This window comes from Neofelis nebulosa, chromosome 4, assembly GCF_028018385.1.
Source record: "Neofelis nebulosa isolate mNeoNeb1 chromosome 4, mNeoNeb1.pri, whole genome shotgun sequence".
NCBI classification, from domain to species: domain Eukaryota; kingdom Metazoa; phylum Chordata; class Mammalia; order Carnivora; family Felidae; genus Neofelis; species Neofelis nebulosa.
This window is the reverse complement of record NC_080785.1, coordinates 75,545,046-75,558,486: the sequence shown is the minus strand read 5'-3', so window position 1 is coordinate 75,558,486 and position 13,441 is coordinate 75,545,046. Positions and strand designations below refer to the sequence as shown.

Sequence of the window (13,441 nt, the reverse complement as noted above, 5' to 3'; positions counted from 1 at the left end):
TTTTTGGTCCAACATTATGCTGTAATATATAACAATGAAGAGTTTAACACCATCTTCACAGTTTTACTTTTACCTTGCACTCTTTTTTTAATAGACGTGCTAAATAATGTTGGTATTACACACTTATGCTGGACACTCACCAAAGTGATTGATTCTGCCAGAAGAACATTTACTACTACACTGTGGTTCTAATTCTTATTCAAGTCTCTCTTCACAAAAAAATTGTGTTTCCCTAGTAACAGGGTTCTTTTAGCCACTGTTTTGACTTTTAACAGCCTTGCAAGTGGAATCTTATCAAATGTTTTAAGTTATGGCACTTCTGAATTCATTCAACAAACATTTATTCAGTACCTGTTATTGGCCAGGCCTCATTTATTTTTAATGAATAATAGAGAACTCCAGAAGATTCAAGTGAATTCTTGGAAGACACCTTGTTCTGCTGCTTCTCATCTTTAGCTTCATACTTCTCAGTTTCCTGGACCATGCACTCAATGCCTTCTTTGCTCAAGCGGCCCTTGTTGCCATTGAAGGTAATCTTGTTCTCTTTTCCTGCTCTTATCCACGGCAGAGACATTGAGGATGTCATTAGCATCAGTATCAAAAGTGACTTGAATCTGAGGAATGCCACAGAGGGGCAAGGAAGTATGCCTGTGAGTTTAAACTTGCTTGAATCTTATGCATTCAACATGAAAGCAATTGTTGAAAAATGAAAAAACTCAGGGCAAAATCAACGATGAGAACAAAGAGAAGATTCTTGACAAGTGTAATGAAATCATCAACTGACTTGATAAAAACCAGACTGCAGAGAAGGAAGAATTTGAACATCAGCAGGAAGAGCTGGAGAAAGTCTGCAACCCTTTCATTACCAAGCTGTACCAGAATGCAGGAGATAAGGCAGGAGGCATGCCTGGAGGAATGCCTGGGGGCTTTCCTGGTGGTGGAGCTCCTCCTTCAGATGGTGCCTCCTCTAGGCTCACCACTGAAGAGGTTGCTAACCTGAGAATAGGTCTAGCCTTGCTACACACAAAACACTTGAAGGACCCAAATTCATAGCAAAGTCCATGGCAGTTTAAAAGTCAAGCTGGTATAGTTGAGGTGCCTGGGTGGTTCAGACGGTTAAGCGTCTGACTTCGGCTCAGGTCACGATCTCACGGTCATTGAGTTCGAGCCTCTCATCGAGCTCTGCTGACCACTCAGAGCCTGCAGCCCACTTTGGATTCTGTGTCTCCCTCTTTCTGCTCCTCCCCCGCTCACAGTCTGTCTCTCAAAAATGAATAAAACATTAAAAATGAATAAAATTTAAGTCGAGCTGCTATAGTAAATAAACTGGGCATTCTCAATACATGAATTTGGAATATGTTACTGGGAAAGGAAATGACATTGCACTTAATAAACACTCTCTTGTTAAGTGGAAAATGCAATGTCTTAAATAAAACTGTATTTAAAATTGCCACCGTCCCAAAAAAAGAATTCCAGTTGATTAATCAAATTGATTTTTCTTTTATAGATACTGATAAGAGCACTTTAAAGACATGAATCAGATTAATTCAGGACTGTTGCTCCTGACATAATCCAGTCTGCCTGCTGTTGAATGACATGCAAAAAAGAAATTGGGTAAGAAAAAAGTTTTTTGAGTAAATTCTTGCATTTATAGAGTGCTTTTTTTTTTTTTTTTAATTGTGCAGTCGGCATACAATGTTATTTTAGTTTCAGGTGTAAAACAGTGATTCAATAATTCTGTAAGTTACACGATGCTCACCATCTGTCACTAATCAATGTTATTACAATATTGTTGACTATACTTCTTATGCTATACTTTTCATCCCCAAGACTTACTTATTTTATAACTGGATGTTTGTACTTCTTAAAACCCTTTACCTATTTTGCCCATCTCTCCACTCCCCCCACTGTGGTAATACCAGTTGGTTCTCTGTATTTATGAGTCTATTTTTGTTTATTTGTTTTGTTTCTTAAGATTCCACATATAACTGAAATCATATCTCTGACTTATTTATTTGTGTGACTTATTTTGCTTAGCATGATACCCTCTAGGTCTATTCATGTTGTTGCGAATGACAAGATCTCATTCTTGTTTATGGCTGAGTAATATTTCATTGTATATATGTATACCATATCTTATTCCACTCATCTATCAGTGGTCACTTAGGTTGCTTCCATATATTGGCTACTGCAAATAATGATGCAATAAACATAGGGATGTATATCTTTTCATATTAGTGTTTGTATTTTCTTTGGGTAAATACCCAGCAGTAGAATTAGTGGATCATATGGTATTTCTATTTTTAATTTTTTTTTAGGAGCCTCCATACTGTTTCCATAGTACTGCACTAATTTACATTCCCACCAACAGGTTATGGGGATTCCCTCTTTTCCACATCCTTCTCACCACTTGCCATTGTTTGTCTTTTTGATACCAGCCATTTTGACTAGTATGATTGTGGTTTTGATTTGCATTTACCTAATGATTGGTGATGTTGAGCATCTTTTAGTGTGTCTGTTGGCCATCAGCATGTCTTCTTTGGAGAAGTATCTGTTCATGTCTTTTGAGCATTTTTAATTAGGTTATTATCATTATTATTTTTTGGTGCTGGTTTGTATGAGTTCTTTATATATTTTCAATATTAACTTCATATCTAGGTTGCCTTTTTGTTTTCTTGATGGTTTCCTTTGATGTGCAGAAGCTTTTTAGTTTGATGTTGTCCCAATAGTTTGCTTTTGTTTCTTTTGCCTACGGAGGCATATCCAGAAAAACGTTGCTAATGCTGATGTCCAAGAGATTACCACCTGTATATTTTTTAGGAGTTTCATGGTTTGGGGACTTAGATTCAGGCCTTTAATCCATTTTGAATTTATTTTTGTGTATGGTGTAAGAAAGTTGTCCAGTTTCATTCTTTTGCATGCAGCTATGCATTTTCAGTTTTTTAAAACAATTCTTTCCTTTTAATCCTCACAAAAACCTTGGGGGTGAAGTGAGGCAACACTTTCCCCATTATCCGTTAGTGAATAAGGACATGGAAGTCAAGGAGGTTATGTGATGTGCTTGCTTAGAGGTGTATAAGAATCGAGAAAGTCTCACTCTTACAGTTTTATTTCAACTCAACCTCTAGAATCAAACAAGACTGATAAGCAAACCTCCCTAACATTTTCTAAATTATTTTACTCAAACTTGATTCTAAGCTAAAGTTACCATTCTTGAGCAAAGAACGCAGCTAGCTCTTTGCTCAGCAGAATCTGCTATTCCATCTAATCTCCATATGTCAGTATATAAATTGACTAAAGTTAAAAAAGAAAATAAAATATTTCCTCAGTGTCTGGGAATGGTGGGCCAGGAAAAATTACCTGCAAGGTATGAAGAGGTAAAGTGTACCTCTGCTTTTTGGTGAGAAAAGTTCAGAAATTATTGTGTTTTGTTTGTTTTTAAAAGAAGAAGTGACTGTGTTTTATTAATGAAAATTTTACAATACTTAACTTTGGCTAGAGATTAAATGTGAAAACATCCATCCATTCAAAATGATAATTTTTGTAAAATTATTTAATAAAAACAAATGGATCAAATTCCTCATCTGTTTCAGAAATTGTACAGCTTTAAATATTGCCCAAATGTGTGTAAGTGCTATATTTGGAACCATTTTTCATAATAATAATTTCTCACTTTTATTGAGCGCTAATTGTGTAATGTGTAAGAAAAAGCTATACCACTCCTCCTGTGGTATCTTTTACTCTCACACTACTTACTACCTCACTCACAGCACTTCTGACACCAGATGTGTGGAGTTTTCTCCCCACCAAGAAATTCTGTGACACCAGCTGGGTGTCCTACAAGTTAAATAAATTCTGACACTATCTACCTGGAGATGGCTTCAGATTCCACAGATTCCCAGGTCCTCCTCTCCCTTGGATTCAGTTATTTGCTAGAACACCTCGCAGAACTCAGGAAAACACTTGCTTCTGTTTACCAGTTTATTAGAGGATATGATGAAAGATACAAATGAGCATCCAGGTGGAAGAGACAGGAAGGACATGGTATGGAGGAAGGGTCATGGGGCTTCCATGTCTTCCCCCAGCACTGCATGTGTTCACCAACCTAAAAGCTCTATAGACCCTGTACTTTGGGGATTTTTATGGAAGCTTCATCATGGAGGCATGAACAATCACTAACTTCATGTTCAGATCTCTCCCTTCTCTAGAGACTAGAAGGTAGGCTGACAATCCAAGCTTCTAATTGTGGCTCAGTCTTCCGGTGACCAGCCTGCCCTCCAGGTGCCCGCTAAGAGTCACCTTGTTAGAACAACAACAAAAAAAATACACTGCCATCATCCAAGACATTTCAAGGGATGTGGGAGCTCTGTGTCAGGAATTGTGGTCAAAGACCAAATATTGGAACAGAAGATGTTCCTAATGCCCTTATCACTTAGGAAATTGCAAGGATTTTAGGAACTCTGTGCCAGGAACTGTGGGCAGAGACCAATATAGATATTTTCTATTATCTCACGTGTACTAAGAACTATTATAAGTGGTGGTGTTTGTAAGGATTTGCTTATCTAATTCTCACACAACACTATGAGGTGAGCTCCGTATAATACAACACAATAAGATAATGTGTTGTGGCTCGACATAATGTAATTTAATGTAATTTACCTTCATCTTACAGATGAGAAAACTGAGGCACAGAGAGACTTTGGTTTCTTGACCAAAGTCTAATAGCTTTTAAAAACTAAGATCAAGATTTGAACTTATGGACTTAAGTGCTATCTTATTTAGATCAAATGCTCTCACGTTAAGCCCACGTTCTTAGTTCAGATATCAGCAGCTTCCCCCATGCTTATCAAAAGCAAATAGTGAGTTCACCAACCCCAGGGCCCTAGCAAAGTTTGAAATCTTTCTTTATCATCTTTGCAGTTTCCTAAATATACCTGTAATTCCTTTCTTTTGTCCTCATCCACTTATTTCCCTCCTCCCTTGGGCTCCTGTGCAGACCCCAGGACTGTATCCAGGGCAACCCTTTTATCTAATTGAACTGTTGCTTCTTTTTTTCTGAATCTAAATGGGCCCTACTGTTGCCTTGGCTGCTATGAGGAAAGCCCAATAATATTTTATGCCTACAGAAGAACCTGTTGATTAGGCCACAGAGTCTGGTCAGGATTTGAAGGTGACCAAGAACAATGAGTCCTAATGTTGTTTTCCCTTTGGCTTATTCCAACTTAGCCAACAAGCAGTGCAAGTGATAGATAATAAATAAAGGATGCAAAGGAGTGGCCATGACTATACACTACCTCCTCAGTTTCCTATATAGTGTATCTGAACCTTAATGGAATTTCCTGACTACAGTGAAAAAGCATTAGATCAGAGGAGCCCAAACTCTGTGCTCACTGCCTCTGGCATGTGTAATAGGGGAAGGAGTCACATCACGGCTCAAGGGCCCACAATTTTTGCCCGCTAGGAAATGCTTCTGCTCCACAGTCATTTAATTCTATGTTCTAAGTTTTGGGGTCTACAGAGAAATTTATCATAAAGCTAATAAAGTTTAATCTTTAAGGCTTCTCAATTCCCCAGGCCCCTGTGAGTGGTGGGAGTTGCTTGGAGTTGTAGAGTGTTCTAGGAGGGGAGGGGAATCCAGGGTGCAATCAGGAAGCATGTCTGTGTAAGACATTTTTGGTATATTTCCTAGAGACCTCAGAAGAAGAGGACTCGAACCTTTCAAGCTCCAATATTTTACTGTGGTTTCTTTTCTCATTCTAAATAAATAGCCAGTTTATACTGAGTTTATATTTGCAATTTTAATTAATTAACGTTTGTAGAGGGCTCACAAAACTGCATCAGCGTAAGCCCCCATAAACATCTGGAGCCACACCTGGGGCCCACCTGGTCCTTGTTATCTTAGCTGAATTAAGTAGGAACTGCAATTTTTTGAAAGAGATATGAGAGCTAGCAGTCTGTTTTGGGTATTCTGTTTGTCCCTCCAGACCCCGTCTCCACCCTTCTCTCCCCTAGTCTGTAACTCAGGAGACTATTCTCCTTGTATGCATCCCTGGATCCCTTGCTTTCTAACAGGATCCACCAGTGAGGATACCTATGGGAGGTGGGGCAACTAGAATAAAAGGCACTGATACCCTGGCTCCTTCCTTGCCTGGTCATGGGGTTGGCAGCAGAGTGTGAAACCTGTGTAGTCAATAGGGCCACATACTGAGAAGGGTCCCACACTTGACTTAATGCTTTGCTGACACAATTTTGAAATTCCTAATTCTATCTTTGAACATGTGTTTTGTTAGTGAGGTCTGTTACATGAACAGAGGAGATATGCATTATATGTTTCTGCCATTTCTGGTTGCACAATTTGCATATAGCATCTCCAGTGCCCCATGATAATAGGATTCCTGTACATCTGTGGAGTTAAGTGAGACTCAAAGCAAGTACAAGGTAAAGCATATCACATCCATGACTGATTAAACCCTAAAATGCCTCCTTCCATTTGAACTAAAATTTGCTTCAAATTCAGAAAAAAGGTAATGAATACCATTCTAAGAAACACAAACAGCCAAAGAACTCTTACCATATCCTTTCTTACTCATGTTACTTCGCTGTATTAGCCAACACTAAAAGTGATACCATAGAAAGAAAGAGAAAGATAGGACAATCCACAGTTGCTTTTCTTTTTAGTTCCTCTTTGCTCATCAGTAAGCCAAAGGCACAGTGTCAGTACAATGTGTGTATATAAAGAAGTGAAATAAACAAACGGGTTACTTTTGTGCAGTGTTTATATTTTTCTAATTAAAAAAAATACATATGTACATACAAACTATGAAATACAAATTGTTTCATTTCAGTGATCCTGCATGTGTTAAATGCTCTCATGTTGCATCTAAAATGAACATTGCACATGGTAGGGGCGCCTGATGGCTCTGTAGGAAGAGCATGTAACTCTTGATTTCCGGGTTTTAAGTTCGAGCCCCATGTTGAATGTAGAGATTGCTTAAGTAAGTAAGTAAGTAAACCAAAAATAAATAAATAAATAAATAAATAAATAAATAACATTGTACACTGTAAATGGCAAAATTCATGTTAATAATTTAAACTTCTAATTTTTCATTTAGAAAGGTTTTCAATTGAAACATTTAAAACCATGACTGGTCAAGAGAGAAGGAAGAGAGACTGTGGAAGAAAAGCTAAAGCTTTATAATTTGGGACCTTTAACAGAATTTCATTTCTTGCTTTTGTCAGTTTGCACTGACCTGCAGAGTATGTGCTGGGCCTTGGATGCCAGCGACTGCATTCCGCCACCAAAGGCCACAATTCCTGAGAAGTGGCCCTTTCCTAGAGTTTCTGGTCTCCCTGGGTGCCAGGAGTTGGGTTCTTTCCCTTGTGCCTTCAAACTGCTGTTCTAGCATTTCCCATTGTTGCCACTCCAAGGGGTGGAGGTGGGGGGTGGAAGCAAAAGACAGAGACTTCACCTTCCCTAGTTCTTTTTTAATTCCTGCCCACAGCTTTGCATGACTTTGATTAGTCTGTCTGTTACACTCTTCTCTTTGTTTTTATATATTTCACCATAGACAATTTCAAACATGGACAAATATAGACAGACTAGTACAATGGATGCCCACATACCTACTATCCTGCTTCAAACATATTTCTTTCACTCATTCGGAGTGTGACATTTGTTTCCTGTTGGGATCCTGGCCGCTATGGAGCCTTCCTATGCATTTTGACTCTTCAGGGTCACTACACCCCTCTCCTCAATGGGGAACAACAACTTGGCAGCCTATTTCTGGAAACAGCTGAATGGACATTATCACACAGTTTAAAGTGGAGGAAGTGGTTTTAGACACCTTCCCTGCCTTTTCCATTAAACTTGGTTCCCCAATTCCTTTCCCGACATCCTGGCTCATCTTAACCAGGCTTTGTTTTGTATCAAAGCTACAAAGAGAGGCCATATTTGGTGCTGTCTAAAATAAGTGAATCACATTAATGAACAACATTTATTCCCACAAATTAATAAATGCTTTATCTTTTCACTCATAAGAGAAAAGGAAACACTTGGGAGGAACTTTTTTCTTTGTGAGGAAGTCCTTTTTATGAGAGGATTGATTATGTGGTCATAGATCAGCAACATATTTGCCTTTCACAATTTCATGAGAATAATTTTGTCATTAATGAGATTCGCTAGTAAGACAGAAAGGTCATATCTATAAGGTAGAGTCATTTGTAATATGAGACCTTGGTCTCTTTAATCAACAAGAAAAAGAATCATTTCAGATTTAGTCTCTTTACCAGTAGACACAATAAAAGTAATACAGTATTTTATAAATTAGTATTTGGAAATAGACTGTTTTTCATCATGTCCCATCAGGGGTCCATAGAATTGTCTAAATCAATGGGAAGCTAGAGAAAGAAGTGGGGAAAGAACTAATTTTACTGAATGCCTTCTTTATATTATAAGTGTTCTCGGGTTTATTATCAGTTTAATCCTCACGGTAATCCTAGTAGGTAGATGTTATTATAACTGTGGTAGAGAGGAGGGAAGTGAAGCTCAAGGTGGATAAGTTGCTCCAAAGCCCACAGCTACATAATTACAATAGCCACTATTTATGTATTGTCATGCTTGACTCTGAGCAAAGCACTTTACATTCTATAAAATTTAACCTGTGTCACAGTATGCCCATAATACACATGAGGGGCTTAAGCATCTTGCCCATGGTCACATAGATGAGAAGTGGCAGAGTCCGAATTCTGAGTCAATCCATGCTGATTTAATTGTTTAAAATTTTTATATTTTAGAGAGAGAGCACATGCACAAATTGGGGAGAGGGACAAAGGGATAGAGAAAATCTCAAGCAGGCTCCATGCTTACCAGCACAGAGCCCCATGAAGGGCTTGATCCCATGACCCTAGACTTTAAATTATTATTTTTTTAATGTTTATTTCTTTTTTTTTTTTCAACGTTTTTTTTTTTTTTTTTTTTTTTTTTTATTTATTTTTTTGGGACAGAGAGAGACAGAGCATGAACGGGGAGGGGCAGAGAGAGAGGGAGACACAGAAGCGGAAACAGGCTCCAGGCTCCGAGCCATCAGCCCAGAGCCTGACGCGGGGCTCGAACTCACGGACCGCGAGATCGTGACCTGGCTGAAGTCGGACGCTTAACCGACTGCGCCACCCAGGCGCCCCTGTTTATTTCTTTTTGAGAGAAAGAGAGACAGAATGCGAGAAAGGGAGGGACAGAGAGAGGAAGACAGAATCTGAAGCAGGCTCCAGGCTCTGAGCTGTCAGCACAGAGCCCGATGCAGGGCTCGAACTTACAAACCTTGAGATCGTGACCTGAGCTGAAGTCAGACACTTAACCAACTGATCCACCCAGGTGCCCTCGATTCCATGAGTCTGAGATTATGACTGAGCTGAAACCAAGAGTTAGATGCTCAACCAAATGAGCTACCTAGCTGCCCCAATCCTGGCTGATTTAAATCCTTACTATTCTTACTACCCAAGGGAGATGGGGTACACTCTTACAATTTCTTTTTCCATCTTGAACTTCTCTTCCCCTTTACCAATGTCCATTCAATCATTCTTTGTTAGATCTTTCACTTTGATAAAGGACACAAAAGCAAATGTGCACAGACAGGTCCTTTGTCATCATATTTCACTGTGCCATCAGTCTCAACAGTGGGCCTGTTCTTTCCTTGCTCATTTTCTTGTCTAACATAATTTTCTCCTTTCATTGTCTCTAGTCATTTGCACTCAAGTACTCCTAAAAATATTTTAAGAAGCAGTAAATTTCTCACCACATTTCTAAGTTGGTGCCTAAAATTCTTCATCATACTGAAAGAGTTGCAAATATACATATAAATTCCAACACATTATACATAATGACATTTAAAAATAAACTGTCACATCACTATTTGATAACTATCTAGTAGAATCTAAATACTATAGTGATTTGATGCCCTATCATACATTTTAAGTATATGTAAATAAGTTCTTCTTTACCTGTAGGAAATTGTCTTTTGTTTGTTTTTCTTCTTGAAATTATATTTCCATTCCATTTCCTAATATATTTTTATGCTTTAAAATATTTCATGAGTAACATGCTTCTATGTAATGAAAATATGTCAATAAAAGGAAATCATTAAAAATTTTTCTGTGACCATAAGTTCCTAAGTGTTAGAAAAGTCTACACAATTTCTCAAAATAGCATAAATGTATTATAAGTATTGATGAATAATTACTAGACATGAAATGTAAAATTGTATTGGGATTGCAGTTCTTTAGTGAGATGAGTAAAGTCCCAGGTATCCAGGAATCGATATAATAGGCTTAGGCATCAATGCTCAATGTAAGATGTGTAGATCAGAACAAGTGCTGAGAAACGCTTCACCTACATAAATAAATAGGAATGTTAGAGTTTTGTTTCAGTAATAGGACTCAATTCCTTGAATTCTTCTCAGTTATATGCCAAAAATAACATGGTAATCTATCATCAAGATTAGTTCTAGTAATCTCTCATCTGACAACTCTTATCCTTCCCTTTGTGGAAAGCAGAGAATTGGAGTCTATCTGACTTGCAAAAGGATTAGTTTCCCTATCATTACAGTCATTTCATTCACCCTTTCTTGAGCACCCTAAAGGTTTTTCCACCCCAGGCAATGACTTAGTAGGTTTGGGATGAGTGTGAGGTAGTCCTTTTTATTATCAGGTGATAAAAGCCCAGGAGAGAGGAAAGGAGAGACAGCCTAATTTAGCCTTGACCACAGGAGCTTTCTTGGGTCATTCCATTTTAGGAATGTTTATCTGAAACAATCCATGGCCACTTACCCCCACCTTCCGCCCCACCCGGGCCGCAGGGAGACCATATACCTCCAATCCCCCAGTTGAAGACCCTGGTCTCTTGCATTTGTTTTTCTAAGCCTTTGCTCATTTGGCACTTTAGAACTTGGCATGGGTGATAAACACTGTGGCTAGTCTTTTACATTTGTCCTGTGAAATGGGTCTTTCTCCTTCCCATATTTAGTACACATTTTCTTAAAATTAAAAAATTTTAAACTATTCCAAAGAGCTCCCCTAGGGCCTTGTAAATAGGACAAATATATGGGCACAGATGTTTATCCTGGCCAATTCAGTTAGAAAGAAAGAGAGAAAGAAAGAGAGAAAAGAAGGGAGAGAGAGGGAGGGAGGGAGAGAGAGAAAGAGAAAGAAAGAAAGGAAGGAAGGAAGAAAAAAGAAAAGAAAGAAAGGAAGGAAGGGAAGAAGGAAGGAGGAAAGAGAGGGAGAGAGAAGAAAGAAAGAAAGAAAGAAAGAAAGAAAGAAAGAAAGAAAGAAAGAAAGAAAGAGGAGAAGAAAGGAAGATCACAAATACTCTGGAATATAGAGAGGGGGCTTGTATATTATAAGAGATTGAATCCACACAGAAGGGCTGTAAATCAGGCTACAGTTATTCAAGCCTCTTAGGCTTATGCAGACATTGATTGGTTGCCTCCATTCAAAACCTATTCTTCACTTTCTCCAGCAAGAATACCCCCAGCTTATTCTCAGTCACATGCTTTTAGTAGTTGATCCCATCTCTGCTGTGCGTGTAAGACCTGGAATCTGATGTTTCTGACTGTAGAATTGATTAGTTCAAGATAACACATGATTCAATCCAAGAGATTTTGCCCATGCTGCTAGAGAGAAAGAAAACATTTAAAAAATTTTAAATATATGTTTTGGCAGACGGTACTGACAGAGATGCTTTCTTTGCTGCTGGACACGAGTGAAAACAAGTAACTCCAAGAATCTCTGGTAGCCATCTTTGAACCACAAGGGCAGAGGTCTCTTAAACATTATTTGTTTGTAGTACAGTTTCTTTTTCCCATCTTGAGCTACTCAGAGCTCTTGGCAGAGCCAAGAAATAGAAAAAACCTGGGAACTGGTCATAGTCATTCGATCTAGGATTAGCCTCTCCCTGATGAGGATAAATTCCCCAATATTCAGTTATGTGAACCAATGAATTTTTCTTATTGCTTGTTAACCTGAATTGAGCTTCCTGTTACTTGCTACGTAAAAAGTAGTAATGAATATAATCACTGCTGTAATCAGAACATCTCTGCTTTTATTTTGTTACTCATTCCCCCCCCCCCACTTATTACGACTAACATGTGTATGGCTTAAAGTCAGGATACCATTTCTTAAGAAGATTGAAACGCCACAGGCCTAGATTTCCATTCATTTCAGTAAAGAGATATTTGTATTTATATGGGTCAGTATAGCACCCCTCTCTTCTCTACCTGATGTCCAAAGATATTGAGATCTAGATCAAAATGTCAGTGTTCTTTCTGATGGAGTTGCTGTGGTCATAGCTTAGTTGTATCATCACACAGTAGGGTTCCTAATACTTTAGGCCTGAACTGGGCTTCACACTCGCCACAGGCAGTGAACTAGCACAGGCTTGTTCTTGTGAAACTCCTGACAAGGGCAGGCAGAAAGACACACACTCAGTAGACAAGCTGGCTTCCAAAGGAAGGGAGAAAGGAGGGGCATGGCTACAGCATCCAGTGTCTTATCCCAACCAGCATTTCAGTCTTCTTATCTGGAATGAAGAGGGAGGGGCAAGGGATGAGAGTCAAGAAAGCAAAATACAAAAGTATGCAATCAGAATTGTGGGAAATACAAGGAGGGAAACAAGCAAGGCTTTGTGAAAAAATAAATGAGCAAGGTTGCTTGAAAATGGGTAAGCTGGAAGTCTCTCTGAGATGGCATTTAAATTGAGACTCGGATGAAAAGAAGCCTGTCATTCAAATGAGAGGAGGAGGTTAGAGTCAGGGAGCATTCCAGGTATAAACATTAGCAAGTATAAAACCCCAAGATGAAGAAGAGTTGGGGCGGTAGGGGGAGTTAGGCTGGGGATGAACTATGTGGAGCTGTGAGTGACAGGTGTTTGGATTTCATTCCAAGGGCAGCAGAAAGTTGTCAAACCATGGAACAGTTTAAACAGGAGAGTGACATGAACTTTCATGGTTTAAAAAGATCCCTTTGGCTAAAATGAAAATGAACTGGGCAGGTATGAGAGCAGAGACAGGGAGGTCAGTTGGGAGGATACAGCAATAGTCTAAGTGAGAGATAATGATGCCCTGATCTAGAGTTGTGGTGGTGGAGATGAATAGAAGGAAAAGAGACATTTTGGAGCTCAGCAAGACATAGTTTGCTGATGGATTAAATATAGTTAATCATATTATAAATACGATTAAATATGGGAATTAAGGGGCATCTAGATTGTTGGTTAGAGCAAAGATGTAATCCATCTTTTGATCCTTCTTCCCTTTCTTCCTTCTTTCCTTCCTTCCTTTTTATCCCTTTCCTTCTTCTCCTCCTTGTCTTACTACTATTCTTATTACTTTAATTTTTTTAAGTTTATTTATTTATTTTGAGACCGTCAGTGGGGGAGGGGCAGAGAGAGAGG

General features: G+C 38.7%; 1 protein-coding gene across 1 annotated transcript in view; it reads left to right on the top strand.

Moving 5' to 3' along the window:
* Positions 1–1,594: 1,594 nt before the first annotated feature.
* CDK14 (cyclin dependent kinase 14) overlaps positions 1,595–13,441 on the top strand; it is a 633,696-nt gene continuing 621,849 nt past the window's right edge. Inside the window, exon 1 of the mRNA XM_058725146.1 lies at positions 1,595–1,614. The gene's annotated coding sequence lies outside the window, so the exon portion shown is untranslated. The remainder of the gene's footprint in view (positions 1,615–13,441) is intronic.